Source organism: Sphaerodactylus townsendi, linkage group LG01 (genome assembly GCF_021028975.2).
Source record: "Sphaerodactylus townsendi isolate TG3544 linkage group LG01, MPM_Stown_v2.3, whole genome shotgun sequence".
Lineage (NCBI taxonomy): Eukaryota > Metazoa > Chordata > Lepidosauria > Squamata > Sphaerodactylidae > Sphaerodactylus > Sphaerodactylus townsendi.
In genome coordinates, this window is record NC_059425.1 from 133,679,926 (window position 1) to 133,706,273 (window position 26,348).

At 42.3% G+C, this 26,348-nt stretch overlaps 1 protein-coding gene across 2 annotated transcripts in view; it reads left to right on the forward strand.

Moving 5' to 3' along the window:
- Positions 1–26,348, forward strand: part of BACH2 (BTB domain and CNC homolog 2) — a 204,197-nt gene that overhangs the window by 101,237 nt on the left and 76,612 nt on the right. For both annotated transcript variants that reach the window (XM_048494309.1, XM_048494317.1), the window contains exon 2: positions 15,628–15,782. The gene's annotated coding sequence lies outside the window, so the exon portion shown is untranslated. The remainder of the gene's footprint in view (positions 1–15,627; positions 15,783–26,348) is intronic.

Consider the following 26,348-nt stretch of genomic DNA (forward strand, 5'->3'; position numbering starts at 1 on the left):
CTGACCATTCAAGACCAGAGAAGTGAGTGTGCAAACACAGAGTTAATTCATATAGCACTTGAACTATGATTTTGGCATTATGTGTGAATCATCCTATTATTCATAAACTACATTTTAAGATGAATGATGCTTTTGACTAAAGTACAGTACTTACAGTAACGGGGATAAAAATATGTCACTACTTCCTCTAAAAAAATCTCTTTGAATCCCCACCTGTTGCTAGCAGGAGTTTTCATAGTAGAGTTTTGGTCAAATGTTTATCTTGTCACTGTGAAGTCTCTGAGGGAAACTTGTAAAGGAAGATGGTAAGACAAATCTCCTTTTAGCTAACTTTCCCTGGAAAATCAGGCTTAGTCATTGCTTTTTTTCAAAAGCAAGACATTAACTATTAAACATAGTATCTACCCTTGCCATCTCTTTCAGATTCATTTTGAAATATGATTCAGAATACTTTGTTCTACAAAAAACAAGATCAGCCTTAGATATCCTTCACAGTCAGACTGTGAAATTATAAGCTTTGTTTATACAGATACCTTTTAAAACAGCAACAAAACCGCAAAAACAAAAATTGAATCCAAATCAGCCATCCTGACTTATGTAGTGTCAATTTATTAGCGAGCAAAAGTAATTAATGACTCAGATACTAAATGTGATGGCAGTTTCCGAATTTCGGTTTCGTATTATGCTCTTTTTAGGAATACTTCTCTCGTAAAAGATGTTACTCGTGCTATACATTTCTGCTTTGTCAAAAAAGTTGCAAGAGCAGAGATGCTGTACTGCCTTGGATGCATGTAGCAACTGAATCTGTCTCATAAATGAATTTTTCACATTAAGAACGGAAAAAATTCAGATATGAATGTCTGTTATTTATAGAAACATCTGAATCAAAGTGAAAAAGCATGATGTGTTCGGATTCTTAGCCTTTCTGCTCAGGATGCATGTTAAATTAGTGACTCAAACAGAGGTGCAGAGCTGCTTTGTGAATGGCAGGCAGAGAGTAACAAAACAATACTTCTAATCATGAGAAGGAAAACGGGATGCAGATATACTGTATTAGGTCTCATTGGTCGAAGATACATTTGTCCATAGTAGTCTTACACATCGGTCTTCATGGAGCTCACTCAGTCCTCTCGCTTTATAAAAACTACTAAGTCAGAAGAATGTCTGGCACATCTAGTTTTTGGATTAAAGAACGAATTCCTAATGAATGATTTCACTGCCTGTAGTGCCTGTCTGGTTCAGTTACAGCCTTTGATAGAACTTGTTGGAGGTATTAGTGAAGACAGGATGTTTCTACATTTGAGGCCATAATTTTTGTTGTTGTTTAATGCATACTTCACATTCATAGGGTTGAAGTACAGCCTTAATTTACTCCCAGTGTAAGCCTGATCCAACAGCATGCCTTGAAAACAAAAGCATAAGGGCTTGTCTGTCTTCTTGTGACTTTATAATGTTTTATTAAATTTGATTTGGTCTTTAGCTTGCAGGCAACTTGCAACATTTCTGCTGAAAAGGAGGCTTGCTACCAGAGTTACTGGTAGAAAACTAGTTTACGAGCATGGCAGAACAGAAGAATTGGGCTGAGGCAAGGAAAACCACCATTCTGATTCAACCAGCTCTTAATCTCTGTAGTAGGAGAGATTTTGGATTTCCCAGACGCTAGAAGTTGACTAGCTATTTGACTCTTGCCCTGAATCTATACTGTGCAATTTGGGCTCTGGTAAATTGAATGAATGTTAAAGACCATCCTACACAATGTGTTAAAAGCAGTGACGAAGCTGCAACAGGGTGGGGGGGAAGCCGCACTCCGGGTGCGTGTCATTGGTGTCATGTGGGGGTGGGAAATCTCCCAGACCCCCCTCCCAGGGACAGGGTGTGGATGGTACGTGGGCAGATTGGGGCAGGGCATGGGTGGGTGAAGGGCAGGGATGCGGGCAAGTCATTCCCCGGGCGCAGCTTCCTGCTCCTCCACCCCTGGTTAAAAGTGAGGGCTTTGACTCCAGAAATTTTTGTCATTTGGAAAGAGAAGCTCCATTTCTCAGGGATCTTAAGATTGTGTAATGAAGGTGTTTGTGCTGGTGAAGAACGATGGGTAAAATAGAGTGTTATACAAGATGATCAGCAAGGCACAAATATTGGGTGTGAAAACCCAATAAACATAACACTGTCTTTTTCTGACTGAAACTATTCAGATGTCTAGGTATGCATGACCCTCCCCCTGATTTAGTACCATAGTAATGGAATCTCTTTCCTTGTATAAGTTATCAAAAGTAAATCAAGCTATGTTATTAACGGAATCAGGAAAGCATGTTTGTTGTTTAAAGAAGAGAAGGATTTGCTTTTTGGAAATCATGAGGCAAGAAGCACTATACAGTGGAGCAAAAAGATTGTGACACACACACACACCCCGCCACCAAAAAAAAGCCCTCAGGAAAAGGAATATAGGCATAGTTGCTATATACTGCAGTCACATAATCATGTGAAGCTAAAGTCAGGCTAGCTCACTGGCTGTGATGTTCTATATTCTTTCCCAATGCCTACTTTGGGAAAACCTATAAGTAGAAATGCAAGAGATTGAAACTGAAACCTTCCATGTGCAAAAGAAGCTCTCTTCCACTGAGTAATGGTTCCTGGCATATCAGGCACTGGCAATGACAATTTGCGATGTTGTCAAGTCTTGCAGTGTTACCATTTTATCAGTAGAAAACGTACTGGGCCTAGGTATGTCCCCTTACCCTATTTCTAGGAGTAACTGTTAACTTTTAGCTGAAGTGAGCAGTATTTTCTGTTCAAGGTAACTAACCTCAGAATTAAGGTCACCCTTGCTAACATATCACCCATAAATGACAGTATTGTCTGAGATAATTGATTCACATAACACCAAAAGTAGAATTGCTGGTTCCATGAGTTGCCAGAAGGAGAAAAAAAATCTCTTCTTCATAGTGCTTGAATTCAAAATATCAAGTACAGAATACACACACACTGTCCAAAAGCCATTGAAATAGCTGAACTGTTGGCCATACGTAATAATTGACTGGAAAAATAAAAGCCAGTTACCTCCACAGTTCTCTCTGTTATCCATCAAGCTATTAGGACCACTATCTGAAATGTTCAGCTCTAACAGTTTACCAACATGATAACTTCTCTCACTGTGCATGTAACTGCATGACAAGGCGCTTGTGTTGTTGCATCAAGTGGTGAGGAGAAATTTTTACACATCTGTGCTTAATCAGAATTCTGGAGAAGCAAAGAGAGCAGTAAAATGCTCTTGGCCATTTCTGCAAATGAACAGTTTTCCACATGGTCATATATACATGAAAATCCACTGTTATATGGTAGAAAATTATGTTTATGCTGTGAAATGGTTTAACAGCCAACCTACTTATTATTGCTCCTACTTATTAATGAAGCAAGCCACTTATCTTACAGTGCCTTAAAAAGAGGTGCCTCCATAGGTAGATGCTGAACTGCATTCAATTGGCATGGAATATGAACCATTGACTTTCTAGATGTTCAACATCGGAGTTAAATGTATATGAATAATAGCTTTAAAAGTCATAGTGGTTCTCTGAAAACAGCACTGTCTCATTTATGAGGACAAAAGCAACCTTGTGCTTACATCTGCATTTTGAAGCACTTTGACATCTATTGCTGATAAGCACTGTTAAGAACAGTTCCTTTAGTACAGAGCTTGTTGCTCCCTGGTCAAGTGTCATTGAGCACATAAATTTTGTACAAAGCATCTTTAATCCAGAGGAGAGGCTATTATAATAAAATTGATTTACAGTAAAATTGTCACAACCTTAGCTAAGCCTCCACTAAAATAAATTCTGTTTTTAAATTTTTATTTTTATAGAGACTGTGTGAGAATTCCTGGTATTCAATTAACAGTCATAAATTTCAAGAGAAGGTTATATGTTGCCCCACTTAAAACTCTCTGAATCCAAGTGTTACACACACATAATAAAGACTTGTTCTTCCTTCTCCCCTGAAAAACAGCATTGGGGGGGGTGGGAGGCGGGGAGGAAGGCAGTTTGGAATGGAGAAGTGGTGGTTTGGAGATCCTTTCCTGCTAGGCTAAGAATCAGGTTACCATATGAAAGTCACTTTTTAATCAATTCAGCCCTCAGAAAAAGGCCATGGTGACTTCAAGATTCCCAAGTTCTCTCTCACAGTGGTTAAATGCAATAATCTAAACGACCAATTTTTTTCTTCAGAAGTTACTAATACTGGGAGGAAGAGAGTTGAGTAAGCTGTTTACAAGTTTCACTTTTCATGTCAAAATGTGCATGTTTGGTTGAAGGGATTTTCTCATCAGAAATCTCATGAGAGTCAGAAATTTTTTTTGTCTGCTATTCATCCAGGTTTCAGGACTAATCATGTTGAGGTCCTTTTTAGGGCTCCGGAGGGCTGAGCATTCTCAAGCTTTGGGATCAAGAGAGCTGTGAAATCCTTGTGTTTTTCGGTTTAGCCTTGAGGGCTTGGATTTAAAATGGAGGGGGAGGGAAGATTGAGGGAGGAAGTCAAACCTCATCAACGCTTGAAAGGTCTTCTTTGTCAGTAATGGAATAAGAAGATTGTTTGGCTCAGCTTTAAAAGCTAATTCCAAAGGTATGCTTTTCATATGCCAACTATATAGTGGATGTATATGCTAGCTAAGAATACTTGTTCCCAAAGTTACATTCTCTTTTTCACACAAACATGAAAATAAATTTGATTTTTTTTCAGATGGAAGCTGAATAGTGAGGAAGTGTTTATTACAGCTATTTCTCATTGAGGTGATCCAGACTAGTTATTGATGAGGACCCCATTTCCTTCCAACTCATACTTGAAATTCGTTATTTTATTACCAGGCTTTCCAGAGAACCTTGAGTATTCTTAGAGATCTTGAGGAAAAAATGGGAAAGTACCCCCTTCTTCAGAGCAAAAAAAATTACCTTTAGAGCCAGGGTGGTGTAGGGGTTAAGAGCAGGTGGACTCATCTTGAGAACCATGTTTGATTCCCCACTCCTCCACATGAGCAGCAGACTCTTATCTGGTGAACTAGATTTGTTTCACTACTCCTACATTCCTGCTGTGTGATCTTGAGCTAGTCATAGTTCTCTAGGAACTCTCTCAGCCTCACCTACCTCACAAGGTATCTGTTCTGGAGAGAGGAATTTCCAAGCCCCTTTGAGTATTCTTACAGGACAGAAAGAGGGGAGGGGGTTGTTAAATCTTTTTAGTGGAAGTCATTGAGATTGTTCCTGGATTCCCCACTTCTCCTTAAAAACTACCAAGGGGACGTCCAGGTTCTTCCATACCTTCCCAGGTGCTGATTATAATAAAGCCTTTTCTCACTTTGGAACTAGGCTTTAGGAAACATGAACATGAAGACAGCAAATATATATTCAAGAGAGTTGGTTCTGGCTTCTAATGGGGTGAAGCTTTCCAAATGATGAGGTTTTCTTTTAACTCTCACACTTTCAGATTTTGCCCATTCCTAATCTTAACAGATAGTAACTACAACATTGCTACTTCTTTAGTAGGACTTCTCATGTGGCCAGAATTAAGATCAGTTTGCGTTTTTCTTCTCTTCATCCAGATAAAGCTTCAGGACTATAAATGAAGATATGTAGCTGGGTACTTTCTCATTTGAAATCACTTTGACTCCTTCCTGAAATAATTATATTGATGATTTTATTTGATGTAAAATATCCATCTACGCTTGATTTATTTTTATAGTGGATCTTGGACAAGCATCTTTCAGTAAAAATCAGTGGCAGCCATACAGCTTAAAAAAATCATGTGAGGGACAAGCATGTAGAAAACAATCTTGTTAAAAATATATAGCATAGTAAGCTTGGTATATTCTCACAGCTTGTAAAAATACCCCATCTAGTTGTTTTACCAATATATGTAAGAAATACCTTTTCTTTTGTCAGAATTTTTATGCAAAATCCTCTAAGGTTTTCTTTTAATTTTTTTTCCTGAAAATTCTCTAAGAAGGCTTTTTCTATAGCATTGCTCTCCATCAATTGCTAGTCTTACATTTCAGGGAAACTCCTATAAATTTTTGCTAACTTTTTAATTTTAAGATGATGGGGTATAAAAGTAGGGCTGTGCTGAATGTCATTTTGATGCGGGGGGCGAGGATGACAATACTGCGATTATGGGGAAGGTAAACTAGTTCTTCAAAAATCTGTTAAATGTGTAAATATCCAGCTGTTTTATAGCTGTTTTAGAGCTTTTCCCATCCTTTGCTGCTTTTTTGGTGCCATTTATAAGGGTTTTTCCTACTTTCAAAAGTATTCTCAGCCAGACAGGTAACATGGTAAATGTGATGACCCATAGTTTTTTGAAGCGTATTGTTGATTCGTTTAAAGCAAATCACTTCTATTCAGGAAAATATAATCTGTGAATAAGTAAAGTATTGTGTTCTCTTTGATAGCCACCTTCAAAAAGTCATCAATGAACGTGATCAGGGAGGTTTTTCTTTAGAAATAAAAATATTTATAATTCTCATGAACTATTTTTGACAAATGTTTAATATAAATCTGTACTGAATTCAGTGGCTTTGAATTCAGTCTTTTAATGAAAAACAAAAACAAAGTAAACTAAAAAGTCTTGGGAATGTAGAGAAGTGAAAAGAATACAAGCAATATTGAATATGTTTATGGTACTATGAGAATTGATGCACTTGAATTCATGAGAGGATCTTAGGCAAACTACCATAATAATGAGAGGATCTTAGGCAAACTACCATTTTTGCTCTCTCCTCCTCCCCAGTTCACTAAGAAAAAGATGGCATATTTAAATATGTATTCAATTTGAATTAGAATGGTCTCCAAAGCAGCACACCATCTTACTCCTTAAAACAAAAAACTAAACAATAATAATGTTATTAAACAGCTTTTGAAACTGTCCCCCATATGTATTATAAAAACAAACTTGGCATTTGACCTAGTGAAGATCCTGAAGAATATGTATTGGTTGCAGGTAGAAATTGCCATACTCTTTTGAGTTTCTGAGTTGTTTTCAAGGTTAGCTCCACATACAGTGCTTTACTGTAATTAAGTCATCAATGTTATCGTGAGCCACTGTTACCTACAATATTAGGCTAATAGTTGGTAAGATGAATGAGCTAATGTGTGTGAAGTGCTTTGAACATTTGAAGTGCACTATATAGATGTTTCTTTTTGTTGCATGAAAAGACATTTTGTATAGATGTTTGAATTTTTTCTTCGTAAGTCTCGTTTCGACTCTGATTGCCTTGGCTTGGCTCAGTTCAGTGGGCAGAAACATCAGTTGTTGCAAACATCACGTAACAACCTTGTTGCAGTGTTTGACTAATTGGTGTTGCTGACTGATAAAGAATATGCACAAACCAGCACTAGCTATGATTTTCAGAACAAATCAAGTTGGCAAGTGGCACATTGGCTGTGTACCTTGGGCTGGACGGAGCTGGACACTTGTTTGGCTGAAATGAAATGCCCCTCTCCTTTACATATAACAACTTTTGGGAGTTCTAATTGCTTAAGAAATTTTTATATCTCCTTTTCAAAGTACAAGGCACTTTACGAAATATTGTGAGCTGCAAAACTATTGTTCTTCATTAAAAACACTGCAAATAAAACAGCAAAATCATCGTCACTGTATTAAAAAATTCACCCAAAGGTAGTTGGTGAAGAATAGTTTTGTTTAATAGTAAAAACTTAATAAAGCATCAGCTTTTTTTAAACGCTTCAAGAAACTCTTCAAGAAACTGAGTGATATTTGATTTTACCTGGTAATGCTTTCAGAAAGTGCCCTCAGGTTGTGAGGTATTTTCAAGGTTGTATTTTCAGCTGATTGAATTGATCTTGGCAGCAAACTGGCAACAGTTTAGGGACACCTGTTGAATGTCATCACATTGTTGCCTGAGGAGGGGAGTAATCAGTCCGAGGATGCAGAGGGAGACACAGTAAACCCCATTATGTGACCACACGCCTGGGGGGACGGAAAATCCCCCCTCCCCCCCACCCACTTACCTTAGTTCTTAGTTTCAGGCTTAGTTTCAGGCTGAAAAGCGGCCTGTTCCATTTAGGCTGAAATGGACCCTTATGGGAACTACACTCGTTGTGGACCTTTGTGGGAACTACACTACCCAGAAGACCTTGAGAGCCCCAAGGTCTCCTGGGTAGTGTAGTTACCATCCAGGCTTTTTTCAGCCTGAGCTGAACAAGCTGCTTTTCAGCCTGAAACTAAGCTTGAAACTAAGAACTAAGGTAAGCGTGAGGGGGGGGGGGGGCGGGGCGGAGCAGAGTCCATGCGGGCAGGAGCGGAAAACACAGAGTCTGCCCCAGGTGCAGTTTGATCCAGCTACGCCTCTGGCAGTACATCTGCTGTCCCTCAGTAATAACTTTCCCCGAACCTGATGCATGGGGGAAAACACCAACACCTGGAGCAGCAAGATAGTGGGAGCATCTGGACGCTGGCCTCTGGATGAACTCCCCTTGCTGCCAGGGGGCACGAGCCACCTGCAGCCCCCACCTGGGCATGCGGTACACATGCTCTCTACCATCCCCCAGGCCAGCATGGTGTAATGGTTAAGAGCAGGTACACTCTAATCTGGAGAACCGAGTTTGATTCTCTTCTCTGCCACTTAAGCTGTGGAGGCTTATCTGGTGAACCAGATTGGCTTGTACACAACAACACATGCCAGCTGGGTGATGTTGGGCTAGTCACAGTTCTTCGGAGCTCTCTTAGCCCCACTAACCTCACAGGGTGTTTGTTGTGGGGGGAGGGGGGAGTCTCCTTACAGGTTTCACATTCAGCCTTGCCTTTCCTGGTCTTTCACCAAAAACCAGCTATCCAGCCTCGTGAGAAACAAAGATCTCTTGTTCTCTTGGTTCTGAGAGCTTCTTCTCTTCTCCCTCTTTTTCTTTCACCTCTCAGGAACACCCACCCTCTGGCTTTTTAAACAGCTGCACCAGCCAATCAGGTGAAGCTCCAAGTTAACTCGTTGAATTCCTCTTGCTCTGACAGAACTGCACTTTAAAATTAACCCTTAATCAGCAGTCCGTCACACCAGCATTGGCAGCAAGGCCTCCCAACGCATCCCTCTCTGTCCCATCCAAAACATGGTTTCATGGCTGGTGAGGCCAAGGTATCCCCCCTAACCAGAAGATGAGGCCTACCTGGTGGCCCAATGGACAATGCTGTGGCCCACAATCCAGATAGTCCTGTGATGGTCTGAAAGACAAGAAACATTAGCTCTCAATCCAGGTGCGAACATAACCCTTGTATGCCATGGAGTGCCAGTGCCTGATGGTGCAGATCTGCTCCTTGGGGGAACCCATGTGTGCTGCGGTGGTGGTGGCACCGATATGGAAAGAGCGGAGGCCAAACTCTGGTGCCAGGAGCCCCATGTGGCCCAAACAAGTCTGAAGGATGCTAGTAAATTGGAAGTTTGATAGGCATGTGCTGTCAGAACATATAAGGAAGGGGTCCTGGGTCAGTGGCTGGACGGAAAAGTAGTCGAATGTGTCTGACAGGACAAGGCAGTCCTGAGGGGGAAACCCTAAGGACCACCGTGGTCTCATGCACATGCTGTCTTGGAGTGGCAAAGTCAAATGTGCACCTCAAAGCCACCCACCCATAGGTCCGACAGCACGAGGGCCCATCCTCATTCAAAGGTGTGCATTTGGCTAGCTACATGTTCTGAGCACCCAAAAAATGAAAAGGAAACATTGTAAATCTGTTGCTGTACATTTGGGTGAAATGACGCTCACAGTCACTGCCAAGGGGAGAAAACATGCTTTGGGGGACGTTTCTGAAATGGTGGGCTATAACACCGCTTGGCAGCTCAGCAGAAACAAAACTGACGTGACATAGGTCGTTTCCACACTCACCTTTCATTGCACGGTAGTTGCGGCAAATAAACTGGGGGCCTGCTGCATTCCCCACTACTTGAGCGACAGCAACGCAGCGACCCCAACTCTGCCGCTCTCCATCCTCCTCAGTGCGCGTCATTTTGACCCCTGGATGGTCGAGCAACATTTCTGAAAACCCCACAGCGACCGTGGGGGAGAGCGAGGCAGTGGGGAAGCCAGGGATCACTGCGGGTTTGAATTTCCCGCCGCACATGGTGATGTGGACCTATCAGGGAACTGCGGGGCATGCGCAATGCACACGCAGCATTTCCTTCCACCATTTTTTAAACCAGGAAATCAGTCATCTGCACGTCGCTTTGAGCGCACGCGGACACAGCGTATTTCCATAGTTCATTCAGAACATTCATTGTTCATTCAGAACTTTCATCTCATGAACATTCATTTCAGAACATTCATCTCTTGAAATGGAGGAGAAAGGAAAGCGGGCACTTCCGTGTTCCACAAATTTCCGCACCGCATCACGACAGCCAATCAGAAACCATTTTTTTAAAAGGAAAAAAGGCATTGGTTCAATTTGCGATGACGCACGCAGGTGCATAGCTCGGACATTTCACATCTGACATCGACATTTCCCAGGGTTTTGCATTTTACCAAGTTCAAGCCACAAACCAGCGCTCCAGCCAATCGGGACAGAGAAGCGCCCTGCCGATGACCACGGAATGCGCGGTTGTGGGGAATGCTGCATGTCATGAAGCCTCCACGGCCGTCAAAGCGAGGTTTGACCTGCAGGGGAGAAGCTGCTGGTTGTAGGAGTCGGGGACCTTTGCGCTCAAAAGCACCAATTCAAAGGAGCGTGGTTTGGCTCCACGTTATTTTTTAAAAGTGGGAAACGACCATAAGGTGGGAGAATGGGCTGAAGCGGTTGGGCATCGTGCCATTCCCTTGGTAGCAGTTTCAACCTGGGATTTTTCAAAAAGATTGCGATTTTGATGTTTTTTGACAAATCTGGGTTGAGGGAAATGTAAATGGTCAATCCCGCTTTGGAGAAGGGACCCATGTGAAGTTCTTCCCCAAACTGGGATATTTTCCTTCATCAACCCGTTCTATTTCTACACCCTGAAAAAAGTGTGGCAACTTTAAGACCAACAAAATTTTATTCTTGGTTTAAGCTTTTGTGTGCATGCCTGCTTCTTCAAATACTTGAAAGCTTATACCAGGAATAATACTTCGTTGGTCTTAGAGGTGTCACTGGACTCACACATTTTTTCTGCTGCTTCAGACCAACACAGCTTCCCCCTTGAAAATTACACTCAGTGAGGCTACTGCCTTGGAGAAATGCTTAAAATGTATATATAAATGTATCTTTCATAAATAATCCAAGTGGTTCTAAAAGAGGTTTGGGGTGGAGTGTTCTGTCTATCTTGATTGATTTTATTAATTCGATTGCACTCCATTGTCCCCATCTGACTAGAAGAACTTGGAGAGAGAAGGAAGAAATTATTTACGGATTGATTCATTGAGTGATGTTAAGTGTGTTTTAACTTGCAGATTTTTCTTTTCAGTGTGTATTTGTGTGTATTTAATAGGTAGGTATTTTCTATTAGTCATTCACTCATTTCAGAATGAGAATGGCAATATAAGATAGAAACATGGAATGGAGTAGACCAGACACAGATGTTTAGCAGCACATTAGAACGAGATTAGGTTACCATTTACCCTAGCCTGACCCCCTGAGCAAAGAAATTCCTGCTTTCATTTTATAGATCATGTGTTAAATACGATATGCTTTGGCTCGCTCCATGTAGTATAAGGATATCTAGGGAATTCAGGGAGAGAAACAGAGAGCAAGACATTCTCAAAAGGGGAATGTAGTGTTTGGGACGCAGTTCCATGCTTTTACAGCAGTGAACATCAATCACACCTCCCAAGAACAGCAAAGGACAATTTCATACTGTGTGGTGTGCTTGTGCCTGGGTTGTACCATTTCAGACTCTGTGCTGTATGCTCATTTAACTAAACAGTGTGCCAGACACAACATTCTTAATGAAAAAGTTGCATCCTGTTTCCCCTTCACCAAGTGCCTGAGTTTATCACTTTGGTATCTTGACAGGTTGCTGGTTGATGTATATACATGCACCATGAAAGAATGATCTGCCAAAACTAGATTATATTTTTAATTAAGATTGGTTTATTAGTACAACCCTGTTATATGACATATTATTACTATTTTATATTTTGCTTTTGCTTTTTTAGATACAATTTACAACCATACATTTGTATGTGTGAACATTAAAATCATGGAACAAGATCCATTATCTTAATAATGTCATTATTTAGCCACCCAATTTACAATATGTGATTATTTAGGTTTTTCCTACCAAGCATTTTTTAATCTTTTTGACATTTTCTGGTTGAAAAATATATTTTTTCATTTATCCTTTCTCAGGAACCAGTCAACACCTGTTTAAGTTTATTAGACCAACAGTTGTTCTTGGTGTGTGTTTATCGATCCCTTCCAGTCTGGCTTCCATGCTGGGCATGGGACGGAGACCATCCTCGTTGCCATCACAGATATGCTCCACATGCAGCTTGGGTGAGGTGGATCAGTGCTGCTGGTATTATTGCATCTTTCCACACCATTTGATGTGGTCAATCATGACCTTTTGACCCATCACCTGGCCGTTTTGGGGGTGCAGGGCACTGTCCTTCAGTGGATTGCCTCATTTCTCCGGGAACAGAGTCAGCAAGTGTGGTGCGGGGATCAGGCTTCCCAAAGGTACCCGCTTCGTTGTGGTGTGCCTCAGGGGGTGTTGCTATCCCCGCTGTTGTTTAACATCTATATGTGACCCCTTGCTCAAGTGGTGCGGAGTTTTGGGCTGATCTGTCATCAATATTCTGATGACACTCAGCTCATTCTGTTGATGGGGGGTGGGGTGGCCGGTGCCCCTGTGGCTCTACAGCATTGTCTGGAGGCAGCCACTAGTTGGTTGAAGCAGAGCAGGTTAAAACTTAATCCATCAAAGACGGAGATCCTCTGGCTGGGCCGCAGGGAGGGGATTGGGGATTTTCAGCCACTGGTGTTGGAAGGGGTCTCTTTGGCACCGACCTCTTTGGCTTGCGAACTGGGGGTCCACCTGGATTCATTTCTTTCAGTAGAGACCCAGGTGGCAAAAGTTACCCTGGTTGTTTTTTTCCATCTTCGCCAGGCCCGGTGACTGGCCTACCTTTCCCAGACTCACCTGGCCACAGTGATCCATGCAATGGTCACCTCCAGGTTAGACTTGTAACTCACTCTACATGGACCTTCCCTAGAAATTGAAGTTAGTCCAGCATGCAGCAGCTCGTCTTCTCATGGGTCACATCTCCCCCATGTTGTGTCGCCTGCACTGGCTCCCAGTGGAATTCTGGTGTTGGTGTTGACCTTTAAGGCCCTTCGCGGCCTGGGGCCCTCATACCTTCGAGACTACCTTACCCCATATGTCCCAAGTCATCCTCTGCATTCGGCAGAGGCAAACACACTGGTGGTCCGCCACCCCTCCATGATGTGGCTAGCCTCTACCCGGGCCAGGGCATTTATGGCCCTAGCCCCCACCTGGTGGAATGCTCTTTCTCCTTGGTGAGTTCACAGGGCCTGCAAAACTGAGCTGTTCCACCAGGCCTTTGGGGAGGCTGGCCACGGACTGTCCGCCCCCTCTTGATCCCCCCTTGTACCATCTGGCTGCACCATCTCTTGCAATTTGCTGGTCCCCTCCCAGGAGTATTAGGACTGGATGCCATCAATAAATATGGAGTGGGCTACGTTGTTGCTTTTGATTTTTAATGGATTTTAATGTATTATCTGATGGCGCTCCAAAGGGTGATCACTACTGCACAAAGGATTATCGGCTGCCCTCTCTCCTCCTTGGAAGAACTCTATAATTCCCGAAGCCTAAAAAAAGCCCAAAATATTCTGAGGGACCCGTCTCATCCAGCACACTCTCTTTTTGAACTGTTACCATCTGGCAGACGATACAGGTCTATCAAAACTAGGACAAAGAGGCTTAGAGACAGCTTCTACTCTAGAGCTGTGGCTATGCTAAACTCCGCGGCTTCGTGTTGATGTGTTTGGGGCTGTGTAGGGATGGGTGGAGGAAGGGGAAAGTGAGGATGATGTATGAGTCTGAAATTGTGTGCATCGAGGAATGCTGCTGTAAATTTCATTGTGCGTGCACAATGACAATAAAATGCTTATGCTAAATGCTTATGCTTATGTTGTTTGTCTTATGTTATATATTGTTTGTTTTCTGTTGGTTTTGTTTTACACTACTCAGAGCCCTTTTGGGGGTAGAGCGGTATACCAAATCAAATTCATCATCATCATCATCATCATCATCATCATCATCATCATCATCATCATCTATGTATCAGTGACCATTGAAGCAGGCCCATTGGGCTGGTATTTGTTTGGTCCTGTTAACTGTGACTGTGGTCTTAGTTGTATGTCATCTCCTTGTGGGTGTTTATTGATAGCATTTAATATACATTGAGAACTCCTTGGTCCAGTGGTTTCAGTCTAGAGTTTGAACCCATAATCTGTGTTTTTAAGTCTTATTTTAAGTGTACTGTATAACGAATTGACTCATTTTGCATAATTTGTTTTTAATATTGTTTCTCCTCAACCTTCATGACACTGGGAGATTTGAATTTGGAAGCTCATACCACAAAAATCTTGCTGGTCTCGTAAGGGGCTACTGGACTTAAATCACGCTGTTCTATTGCAAACCAACACAGCTGCCCTCTGAAACTATCTTCAGAGCAAGGCTTTGGCATGAGCCAGCATTATCTTCCTTTTATAGATGCGTAGCTGAGGCTGGTGCACACATTGCTGTCTGTCAATTGGTCAGTGCACCTTCAAGTGGTGTCGGTGTGAATGAGCCATCACAGACTACCTTTTATAGCACCTCAAAAGCAGTAATTTTTGGTGAACTCGGTTCAGCTGCCAGACATTGATCAGTAAGACACAAAGGATGAATATGCATATGGGAAAGAGTCATGAGTCTGGTAGCATACTGTAATTGTGCTGATCAGATGTCACTAATTCTGTGCATCTTGTTTCCACAAGAAAGCTGAAAGTGTTTCAGCACTTCCCAGTTCTCTTACTATCCCAGGTGAAGGCCAGTTTAAACACGATGCTGGTGAGGCAATGCAGCTCACCAGGGAACCTTGCTGATACACAGGTTTTCATTTAAACTGGGCTGCTATATGAGTAAAGCACTTCATGTTTAATTTGCACACCAGCCCTATCATCTGCCTGGGCTAACTGGGCAGTTGTAAATGAGAAGCCATGCAAAATTCCACTGGTTAGGGTACCTTAAACTGGCCCTTCGACAATGAGAGTTGGAAACAAGTTGTATGAATCCATAAGATTTACAATATGCTAGTTGTCATATTTGAATTCATAACTACACTCCCAGTCTCCGTGAAAAGTATCCGTGTAACGAAAATTGGCTATGTTCTTTTAGTCTTCGCTTTACTTAACAAAAGTCAGCTTAAGCAGCAGAACCAGTATGAGTGTTTTTAAATTAAAAATTCTTGTTGACTTCCTGAAGGACTGTCTTTAAACCTTCATCAAAGCATTCTGAGCAGGGATGTTACTCTTTTTGCTTTATGTTGCTGAACAAGAGGACATGTAGTTTTAAACTGGTAATGAGATTTTTCTTTTGGATGGGGCGAGGAAGATTAAATGTTGGTGGAAGCTCGCTTTCTAAATGATGTTTATTTCATTACATTTTAGGTTGCCACCACCTAAGCCAAGCATCTGGAAGCTTGCCCTGAAAATCTTTGGGCATTCGTCTCTTCATGGATTGCTGTAACCCAGTAACTTCTCCGTTGGGCCACTTCCTAGTTTCGTGAGAATATTAGCCAGCACAGATCCTGGGAAAGTTACATGTAAGTCCTGCTTATGATACCTATTTCATTAAAAACAAAAGACTGTCGAAACAAAAGTCTTTCCGTCTGGTTAGGAGAAAAAAATAGTCAATCTATGTAGTGCTTGTTAAAACATCCTAAAAGCTGTAATTCAGAAGATAACGTGAGGCTGTGAATAAATTGATCCTGAAGCACTATTATTGTCTCTTTAAAAACTAAATGGAGAATGTAATTTTGTCATTTTGTGGGCTTCATAAGTACTTTTTCTGCCACAGCAAACCTTGGCACAAAGTACTTTATAAATAGCTTAGGTATTTGTCTCTGAAGAATGCTCGGGGGGGGGGGGTGTTCAGAATAATATTCCACAGGTATGGAGTGCTGAAGTTATTTGATCATCTTGAAAACTGTTCCAGCAGTGCATTACAGAGTTGGTGAGTTCCGACAAACAGGCTAGTGACTTTCGTGATTGGGAACACTGGGCTCCATGGCTATTACCTTTCTGGAAAAATCAGGGCTGGCTTTAAAAAAATAATTGCGTCTGCATGGCACCCACAAAGCTAGCTAAGTAGCAAATTTCAAATTATTCATTTTGGCATGGTGGTTTTCTCCAGATCTGAGCACCTCCTATAGAGGCTCTTCAGGGGTAGGGCCAACCTCGGCGGCTCTCCAGATGTGGGAATCAGAGAACTACTGAATATCTGAGAGCCAGAGAGGTCTCAGCCTCTGTTCTAGCGCCATGGCCAACAGGCTTTTAACGTAAATCTCTGCAACATAGGGTGGCTGTTCTAAGGAACTTAGGATGGCACATTTCAGTGATTCCTGCCATGCAGGAGTGAAGCAGGAATTTAGTCTGTTGTGTTATTTTAGTTGTAGCTGTTGTTGACAGTGCATCTCTCAGAATCCTAAGATTCAGCATTTTGAGTCCTGAGGGAGATTTCAGTATGTGTGTTGTGTCTGGGATGCGTAAGGCCTCAGGCAAGTCCAGGATAGCAAGAAACTGACTGTGTTTTAGGCTAGGCTTGGGGATAGCAAAATACTGCTCTATCTTAACATTTTCTTCTATATCAGCGTGTAACTTCAGTTTTCTTTTCGAGGCCTATCACTTAACTTGAAGGCTATCGCCCTAGCAGGCAGGACCAAACCTTTCCCGTATGTAAAGCTGCCTCCATCACGTCGAAAGAAATGAATAAGGTCCAATTTTAAAAATAGAAGTAATTTGCAAACTAGTGCATTATCTTTCCTCTACCCATGGATTACTGTCCTGCAGCTTTTCTCTTCAACCAAGTTCTGCTGATGGAGGCAACAAACTGTACAGTAGCATCAATTTGTGTATATCTCACATGTGACTGAGACTTTGAGACTTTGTTTGCAGAGTGAAAGGCAAGCATGGTACTGAGCAAAGGCAAGGAAGGATGTTTTGCTTGAAGACTATAGTTGATGGCGTTGTTTGGCTTTGGGCGAGCCCAGTATGAATTTTCATTTATAGGAAAGTGTTCTTCCAGTCATCCTGTATGAAAAGTTATTCTTTTTGCTGTGTTTGTGTTTTGGTCTGCTGCTACTTTAGACGAGGCTGATAATGAGTTGTCCAATATCCATAGTTGCATTTTTTGTACGGTCATGTGACTACTTGCAGCTGCTCATATAATTCTGCCAGGATTACCCAGAGGGAATTCATGGAATGAAAATTGTGCTAGATCAAAGCTTGGTATTTGAAATATTCTGTTATAACGACATCTGCCATTCATAATTGTAATGTCTCAAGCAGGACTTTAAATCATAACTCTCTTGGGGACACCTTCACATATTGCACATTTTACATGTCCATGTGAAGTAGTTTGTTCATATCCAGAAAACTGTCCTGTGCACACATATCTTTATGACTTCTCGCCATATATTGGTTAATTCTCCCTGCTGAGTTGCAGTAGCAGACATATGTGTGCCCTGGTGTAGCATTTGAAGTTCATAGCACCTTCAAGAAAGTCCTGCTATTGGAAGGTATTAAGAATTCCTGGAGGGGATAATGCAGTTTGATTTAATCCTGGGGAGGAATTTATGACGTGATCTAGCAACATGTCCTGGCACCAAATGAAACATTTGAGGCATACAGACCATTGAAGCAATATAATCATTTTATTGGAGTGGGGTGTCATCAATACGCTGCTGACACCCAGTTGTATCTGATGGTGGTCCAGATACTGCCCCAGCCATTTTGGGCAACTGTCTGGAGGCTGTGGTGGAGTGGATGAAAGAGAGCTGGCAGAAATTAAATCCTGCAAAGATGGAGGTTGTGTGGCTGAGTTGGAGGGGGCAGGTTGGAGGTTGTCCGCTGCCATCACTTGATGTGTAGCTTGTTTCCGCATCATCCATCAAGAGTTTATCCTTATCAATGGAGATCCAAATGAATAACACAACTCACACAGCATTTTATCATCTTCACCAAATGTGACACCTGGCCCCCTACCTGTCTCAGGCTGATTTAGCCACTGTGAACCATGCATTGGTCACCTCCAGACTGGATTACTGCAACTTGCTATACCTAGGGCTTCCCTTGAGCTTTCTCCAGAAACTCCAGCTGGGCCAGAACGCAGCAGCGTGAGCCCTAACTGGAACTTTGTGGCAGACATATATTCAGCCTGTGCTCTGTCAGCTTCCCTGGCTTCAGGTGAAGTACCAGATCAAGTTTAAGGTGCTAATACTGACATACAAGGCCCTTAAAGGTCTGAGACCAATGTACCTACAAGACCATTTCTCATGCCGGATCCCCTGACGGATGCTCTGATCATAAAGCAGTAATTTACTTGTGGTCCCTGGCCTGAGAGAAATCCAGCTGGCCTCAACCAGAGCTTTTCGACCCTGGCTGAAGCCTAGTAGAACATTCCTCTGTTGGATGACAAAGGTCCCTGCAGGATCTAATGCAGTTCCACAGGGCCTGCAAGAAGGAACTGTCCCACTAGGCTTGTGGTTGAGGCAGCAGTGGTCTTTAATTCTGGCCTTCCCCCCCCTCCACCCGAGACTTAGCTCCAAGGGAGCGGGGGGTGCGATGCACTAGGGCACGCCCCTATGGGTGTGTGGTGAGGGCGTTCCAAGGCGGGGTGGGGCAGGGGCGGAGGACACACTGGTGCACCGGGCACTTTTCCCCCTTGCTACACCTCGGCCTCACCCTCACCACCCACCATCCTTCTTGGCACTCCCTTGATTAGATGGGATTTTTCCTATCCTCTCCTTAATGGATTCTTTGAACCTATTGATAGTGAGTTGCTGCCATCGCAACAAATTGGAATGCTTTAGATTTTAAATTAAGTTTATTGTTTTAATAATTGTTGTATGCCATCTTGTTTTATCCATTATTGTGAACTGCCCTGAGTCCGAAAAGGGGAGGGCGGTATATAATGGTTTTCAATTTTGCCAGCAGTAAAATTGGTGTTACTCAGAATATGTACTTTGAAATTTTTTGCCAGCAGTAAAGTTGGTGTTACTCAGAATATGTACTTTGAAGTTTTTTATTTAAGACAGCATGCAGCATTGGATAATAACAAGCGGAAACTCACAAGGACTTGTGCAAGGGCATCTCATTTCTCCCTCCCTTCTCTTCTTTTCCTTCCCTGAAACCCCCATGGATTCTCCCCTTTTCCTGCTTTCTTCTTTCTTTCCCACCAAAGAGCTATTCTGCCTTTACTTACACCCAGTCTTCAGCTTATGATGCTGTTATGGCACAGAGCTGCACAAGCCTGGCGTGCAGCTAGACGCTGCCCACCCTGACTGTGTCAGGCCCATTTACATGATGAGGCTCATTACTTTATCCCCCTCCTCATAGTACTTTCCCCCTTATATCTTCTCTTCTTTCCCTTCCTCATTCTCTCTATCTTAGCCATTTACCAGCCTATCTCATTTCAGTCTCCCATCTTCAACTATATTTATTATGAATTTGCTTCATTTATGCTTGGCCATTCTCCACAGCAGGGACCCAAAGCGGCTTATGTCATTCTTCATTCTTCCATGTTATCCTTACAACAACCCTGTGAGCTATGTTAGTTTATGTTTAACCACCTTAAGTAAGTGACTGGCCCGATGTCACCTAATGAACCGCTGCGGCAGACTGGTGATTTGAACCCAGTTTAGCCCTGATGAGCCCTCCCTCAAAGGCAAATACAATCCTGGAAAAGGCTCTATCCCTTTTCCCCCGCTTTTACTGAAAGCAACCAAGTCTAGAATGTTGTGGTTGCCTGGCAGCGGCCAGTTAGGGCATCTGTTTCTTAAAGGTACAGACATTCCTTTTATCATGTTGAGTTTTTTTTAAAAAAAATACTTTTTTCTTAGATTTTTTATTTTTCTGCAAACCTGAGGGTTTTTTAGGTTTATAGAAAGATCTGCCTTGTCCATTCATGGCTACCATTATTGGATTTAAGTATCCTGAGAGTCAACTAACTTGACTATTGGAATACACGAGAAAGTTGCAGGGAGGATCTATTTCCCTTCCTTTGCTCTACTCCATTAAAGTTTCCTTTTCTCTCTCTCTCTGCACCTATACTTATCTATCGATCTTTGCTCTCCCCTCACTTATAGTTACACTGTGATAGTACTTCCCCCTCCCCCTTTTTTCTCTTCCTACTACTCTGGGCCCACAGCAGGAGACTTCCATCACAGTGGAAACCTGGTCTCCTTAATTTTCAGGAATATTGCTTTGTTGTTTAAAAGTGCCTTTATTTGTCCACTATTAATTTGCTATAATGTGTATGATAATGATACATTATTGAAGAGGTCGGTGTTGTTTTCACCAAATGTATTGCTAGTCTTGTTGTGCCTGAATAAGACCATTTCTGCCATCTTGGAGATAGGGGAAAGTGAAAGTAGAAAGTGGAAATGGATTTTATGGTAAGCAAAGGAAAATATAGTATTTGCATGAAAAAATACATTTGCTAAAGTTGTGCATAATGCAGCAGTTTACAGTTCTCTCAAGGACTGAGTATGTTCATAATTTTATGGAAAATTGAGACATTCATTCCACAAATTCCACAGTTGTGCTACATAGTACAATTGTGCACGCTAAGTAATAAATGAAGCATTTTATGCTGCTAAAGCAGCCTAGGTCTGATTAAAAAATATTGCATGTATTTCAGTCACTTCCCCATTTTTAAAAGAGGTTTTCTTAAATCAGTGGCTTCACAATATCTGGAAATTTTACATGTCTGGCAACCTTTGATATCATGTGTGTGTCTGTGCTGGTGGAACAAAGGGCCTAAGCTATTCGATGCCACTAAATGGATGGAGTTTAGGCAATCATATCAAACCTAGAAATATTTGAATGCAATCCCCTTAACATAGATGCAAGAAGTCTGCGTTATGATCTGTAGATTAAAGAATTTGTATGTCTTAAATATCCTTATGTTTACATTTGAATATTGTTTATTTTTTGTAAATATTTATTCAAAATACTTTAGAGAAAATTGGTACTTCGTAGGCACCACGGTTCCTAATTGAAAAGGGAATTTTCATGTGCTTTCAGACTCACTGTAAAGGCAAAAAGATACAAGTTTCCATCTTCCTTGAAAGGTCAATCATGAGGGTTTATTCTTCTTTCATGATTTCCATACATCAGTACAGACCCTTGCTAAGTTTTTGGAAGTGTCTTTAGGTTTTTGTATTTAAACTGAACCTTTCCCTAAATATATGCACCTTCCCACGCTTCCTTTTCCCAAATGCTATTGCTGACCTATAAGTATAAATCAGTAGACCCATAGTACAGCTGATCATGCACAACTTGGTTTGGTTTATCATCTAGTTTATGTGCCACTAGTCCTGGATCTCAATCGCATACACTTGTGTGTTACAACATTTTGAAAGAGGAAGGTGGGGGCTTTGTAACTTTTTATATATGAAGTTATCAGGCGATATTGAGCGGTCAAGCATCTATCACTGTCACAGAGGATAATAAAGCTAATGGAACTGCTGACACTTTAAATAGGATGGCATTGCAGTAAGAAACTATTTCGTTTTTTGTGTCTTTGCCGGAAAAAGCAATATGCAGACATATTAAATTAAGATAAATGCCACTTGTAACCACAGTGAATATAGAATTAAAGTTTAGAAGCCAGTGTGCTGTACAGCATGCTTTGAAATGTTTTTAGCTTTCCTTTCACATCGCTGTCTAATAGATCTGTTGAAATGTCAGTTTAAATTATTTTAATTTTAAATTATTTTCTTCACATTATTTTCTTTTCCCCCCATTTGGATGTGATATTGCTGTAGCTTTTGCAGGTCCCAGACTGTGCTTTCCTATTTTCAGCCCAGATTGACAAAGCCTTGCTAGTTGTAATAGTTCTATAACTAGCCTGTTTCCCTGAAAATAAGACATACCCCCCCCCCAAAAAAAGCCCTACCATGATTTTTCGGGATTTTTGGAGGATGCTTGAAATATAAGCCCTACTCCAAAAATAAGCCCTAGTTACAGATTCCCCGGCGCAACTGATCTGGTCACGGGGGGGGCACAAAATCATGGAAAATATAAGACATTGCCTCAGGGACATAGGTATAGATTTTTAGGGGGGTTCGGGGGCAGGGCCACGCCTCACCAAGCCTTGCCCCCGGCCTCAGTGCTTATAAAGGCAGCTTTCCGAGGCCGGGGACAGCAGACTCCCCAGCCACGCCCCCACCAGCTGGGCTCCCAGTCGGCAGCTACCTAGGGAAAATGGAGTCCTGTGCAAAATCTGAGTTTTGTCCCCCCCCCCCCATGGGCATCTGCTGTGATGCTGGAATCCACCCGCAAACAGCATCACTTTCAATGGTGTTTAAACTAGAGAGCCCAAATTCTCCTTTTAAATCCACCTTAAAGGAAGAATCTGGGGTCCCCAGTTAAAACATCATTGAAAGTGATGCTGTTTGGGGGTAGATTATCCCCCACCCTGAAACAGCATCACTTTCAATGTTTAAATTGGGGACCTCAGATTCTCCCTTTAAATCCATGCTGAAGGGATCAAAAGGAGAATCAAAAGGAGAATCTGGGGAAATTTGGAGGTTGCCTGCTGTCAGAGGTGCAATTGTTAAGCTAGCAGCACCAAATTTTCAGGGATGTTTTGGGAGACTCTTCTGATGATACCTCCCAGGTTTGGTGAAGTTTGGTTCAGGGGGTCCAAAGTTATGGACCCTCAAAGGTGGAGCCCCCATCTCCTATTAGCTCCCATTGGAAACAATGGGGGATGGGGCACCCCTTTTGGGAGTCCATAACTTTGGACCCCCTCAGCCAAACCTCACCAAACCTGGGTAGTATCATCAGAAGAGTCTCCCAAAACATCTCTGAAAATTTGGTGCTTATAGCCTAAAACTGCATCTCCTGCAGGCCAAAAACTAAAAAACACTTAAAAATACCCAAAAAAGCACAAATGGGGGCAGGAGCTTCGGACGTGTAATGGGGGGGTTTGAACTCGAGAAACTAAGCCCTAACGCATCTTTTGGAGCAAAAATTAATATAAGACCCTGTCTTATTTTTGGGGAAACACAGTATATGTTTATATTATGGACTGGCGGCAACAAGCAGCAGTGCTGTATCAGTCTTCAGCATTAGCGGTCATCAAGAGATTGGAAAAGGTGGCAAGGTTTACAACAAAGTTCAAACCCCTGACTTTGGACAGTTTTGTGATTAAACTCACAGACACAGCGTAGTTATCTATTTCTGAACACAGTCTAGCATGCGGACCAAAAAATCCATGCATTATGGCCATGTACAGATAGAGGGAATGTTTCTGCCAATGTAGGGGAAGCCTCCACATTTGCAGAAAAATGTAAAAAGGGGTGATACTGAGGTTTTTTAAAAAAAAACTGAAGCAGTGTGTATGTCATATCTTCAAAAATAGATTCTGACTGCTGTCTCATGAGATCACGTTTGGCATTGTGGTCTTGTTAGCAACCCTATACAGGCAAGACACGTGCTTAGGAAAGGGAGGAATGGAAAGAGGTAAGAAGGGGGAAATAGTGTGGGGAGCAAGAGAAGATGATGGTACGGAAAAGATGAGGCAGCCAAGTCAAGCAGCAGCAGTAATGGCAGGAGAGAGGAAGCAGGGCATTGAGAGGAAGCAGGGATCAACATCTTGTGCTTGATCGTCTCCAGGTGCCATCCCCTGAAGAAACCAGGCAGGGCTTTCCCACTGAATGCCTCTCTTTCCCCAGTTGTATTTAGTCTGCTGATTGAGGGCCTAGGAGTGGGAACCATGCCAGACGCACATTCTTTTCTAAGCCCAGACCCCCATGATTATATGGCCAGAGCAATGGCCAGGGAAGAAAGCACAGTTCTGCGTGTGTTCTGCTGAAGGCTTCCCTCTGGTGTAGCAGCAGATCAGGGGAACCTGGAAGCTGAAAACACATCCTCCTGGATCCCAGCTCCAAGTTCAATTCCTGAGCCGCTAGCTGGATGGTAAGGAGAGCTGGATGCCTCACTCAGATTCCATCTGATGGGAAGACTGGGCGAGGGGGAAGAAGCTGGGGCCAGTGGTAAGAATGGGATTGACCTTCTACAGCTGCCTGCAGGTCTAGTTTTTGCAGCCAACTATGACATTACAGAGTAGTGATTGCTGGCCAACAAGTTTTAATCACTGAGGTATCTGCCTAGGTAGAAATAGACCCACCTTTGCAACCGTCCTTGGCCAAGCCAATACACAGGTCCCCACTCGTTCAGACTGTTTATCTACTTGCTAGTTTTGGGAGGGGGAAGCCTCATAATGGTCAGTATCGTAGATGTTCCAGAAGAATAAGCACAAGCATGACAAAATAAATGTGTTGCCCTAATCACAAGCACTTCCCTTTTAGCAAGTCAGCGACTTTCATGGACTGTCTATGGCATGCGCCAAATGACAGGCATTTTATTTCAAGACAATGTCACTGAAAGATTATTTTAAATACAGAGCTGGTGGAATCCACTTTCTCTGACCTTAGCCACATAAGTTGTATTTTTATAGCAGTTTCAGTACTTCTCTCTGTACTTGCCCCACATTGTACAGTCATTTAGCGTCTCATCTTGAGGGTATTGTGGTTGCAACTGAGTGGTGTGTGACCCATTTTTCATAACACTTTTGAATGCTGCAAAAGCAGAAGTACTTAGAACATCTGCAGGATGAAATAATTTACAGAAAAGCAGGTTGTTTTTGTTTTGTTGTTAAACCTCTGATTCGCCCTCTCGTTTCACTCTGTGAATGTGGAAGTGTCCTCTTTTGTTCTGTTTTACCGATAAAGGTCTGAAGCTAAGGGAAGAGACCACCTTTCAGCTCCTATTCATTTAAATGGGGCATCTGTATGAAGAGTTGATGATTGGTTGAAAGTAAAACTTGCAGAATTGTAGGCAGAAATGGCAGAAGAAATATGGGAACCTTTTACTTCTCAGGAGGGAATTTGCATTATCCCAGTGGCGCTGGGAGACCAGCTGGGTAACCCTTTGACAGGAACCCATACTGTCATTCTTGGAATACTTGATCTGTTCCAGTACGGTCCAGATTTCTCCCTGTTACCCCAGTGGCACGAGATAAAGTGGAACTTTCATACTGCTGAGTCTGAGTACCCATCTCACAAAAGCAGCCATGCTAGTAGACTGCATGCTATGGAAGCAGCAAGAAATAATCAGTGCACTTTGTATAATATTCTTATCTCTCACTGTGTTCTGAAAATATGTGTAGGGAAACAGGGAATAACTGCAGATACACATTGTAGTCAGGTATGCAAGTGAGACATGTATCTCGCAAAATTCCAGGACTCTCTCCCATCATTCCCACTTTGCAGGGCCAAATCAAACAGAACACAAGAGATCCTTGATTGGACCTCCCAATGTTTCATTTTAACTACTACTAGAAGAAAAATGGCACTTTTTGGGGGGACTTTTAGTACTTTTCCTTTCGCTTTTCTAACCTGAAAGGGGCATACTGACACAAGGGAATTCTGTGAATGGAGCTCTTCAGCTTTGTTTTTAGTGGAAATAGCAATCTCTTGAGCCTCATTTGGATCTAGGAGTGTGTGGGGAAAGAAGGCTTTGCATGAATGAACTGATTTCCTCCACCCACCCCCCAGCTATTACCTCTGGAGGGGGAAAAACGGTGGGAATTTTTTGTGCGGGGGTGTCCCCTACTTCAAGTGCTACAAATCACATGGTTGCTTAGTTTATATTGGCAAGTGGGGAGGAGGGAGGTTTAAAGCTTTTTTCCCCATAACACACATACAGATCATCTGCGATGAATCTTCCAACATGGCATCTCGTTTGGCTTGTAAATTAAAGCTCCTATTAGGATTACTGGTGAAAAAAATACCTGGGTGTTTTAGAGGTGACATAGAGATGAATGTCCAGAAAACAGGGTGGGAAGGGTCAAATACTTGTTCTTCAACATGCACACACATACACGCTGATCCAGCCTCATCCATAGCTGCTCGTTTCAAATAAAAGAAGGGAAACATTGTATGAACCAATTAGATGTTCCAAAGAGGAGTAGCGGTGGTGTAGTGGTTAAGAGCAGGTGCATTCTAATCTGGAGGAACCAGGTTTGATTCCCCGCTCTGCCGCTGAACTGTGGAGGCTTATCTGGGGAATTCAGATTAGCCTGTGCACTTCCACACACG